We start from the raw sequence: 1,734 nt of genomic DNA on the forward strand, positions 1-1,734 counted from the left end.
TGTTCTGAGGAAGGGTCACCTGACCCGAAACGTTAACTCTGTTTTCTCCTCCACAGATGCTGCCAGACCTGCTGAGCTTTTCCAGCTACTTTGTTTTTGTTCCTGAGAAACATTAAAGCAGACTGTAAAAGCTTTTATAGATATGTTGAAAAGGAAAATAAAAGCAAAATCAGGCAGATGCAATTACAGCCCACTTAGAAAATAATGACAGGATTTGGCACAGTCTACATGGATTTATGAATTGGAATTCATTTTTTGAAAACCTGTAAGAGGTTAAAGGATCTACAGAACAATATATAGTGGAGAACCTCTGGATGTTGTCGGTTTAGATGTTCAGAATGTTTTCAAAAAGAATCCACACAGGAAGGTAGCAAATAAAATCATAGAATCCCTGCAGTGTGGAAACAGGCCCGTCAGCCCAACAAATCCACACTGACCCTCAGGCAATCCCACCCAGACCCATCCCTAATCTACACATCACTGAAAACTATGGGCAATTTAGCATGACCAATCCACCTAGCCTGCACATCTTTTGGACTGTGGGAGGAAACCCATGCTGACACGGGGAGAGTGTGCAAACTCCACACAGACAGTCACCCAAGGGTAGAATCGAACCCGGGTTCCTGGTGCTGTGAGGCAGCAGAACTAACAACTGAGCCCCCATAAAGCACATGGGAGTGGAGTGAGGATATATCAGCACGGATTGAGGAATGATTAATGGACACAGAAGAGTGCAAGTACAAATGGTTCAATTTTAGTTTGGCAGGCTTCAACTAGTGTGGTTCGACAGGGATCAGTTTTTGGGCCCCAGCTATTTACAACCGATAGGAATGTTTTCAATAAAAACAAAATACTGCAGATGCTGGCAATCTGAAACAAACTCAGAGAATGCTGGAGAAACTCAGCAGGTCTGGCAGCATCTGTAGACAGAGAAACAGTGTTAACGTTTCCAGTCCAGTATGGCTCATTTTCAATGGGGATTAAACATCATGTTTCCAAGTTTGCAGATGTAGTTTAGAAGAATGAGAGGTGATCTGATGCCATCATGCCAAATTCTTACAGGAACTGACATGTTCAATGCGGGAAGGAGGTTTCCTATATTAGAATAAAGGGTGGGTCATTTTGGACTGTGATGAGTCAGAATTTCATCAACTAATCAATCAAAAAGGGGGGCAGAGGGGTCGAATATTTGGACGTGTCTTCCCTAGAGGATAGTGGAAACTCAATAGTTTAGCATGATCAAGACTGAGATTGATAGATTTCTATATATCTAGAGACACAGGATTACTGCAGGAAACTGGTATTGAAGTAGAAATCTTGATCTCATTGAGTGGCAGAGTTTGTTCAAATTATGACAGGGTTCTCCTCTTCATTGACCTCAACATATTATAGCCTAGTCTTGAGGATCATAATCACTTCTCTTTACAAGGTTATTTGTTTGAAAATAGAACACAAACATCCTTACATTATGAACATGGAGCAGCATATAAAGGTCTTTCACTAGTTTGGAGAACAGGGGGATTGCCCTGAACCATTAAAATCTCCTTTAAGATATTTATACTGGAGAAGGTCGTCACTAATTCACTCACTCTGGTTTTAGATGTTGTTGCAGATCCCAGCAGAATCACCCAGAATATCATGTTTATAAATAAGTTCGATCATATTCAGGAGTCAACAAACTGAACTCTCTGGCTGTTCCATGTGGTATACTTCAGTTAGAGTCACAGAGTCATA

This window comes from Rhincodon typus, chromosome 14, assembly GCF_021869965.1.
Source record: "Rhincodon typus isolate 14 chromosome 14, sRhiTyp1.1, whole genome shotgun sequence".
In the NCBI taxonomy this organism is placed as follows: Eukaryota; Metazoa; Chordata; class Chondrichthyes; order Orectolobiformes; family Rhincodontidae; genus Rhincodon; species Rhincodon typus.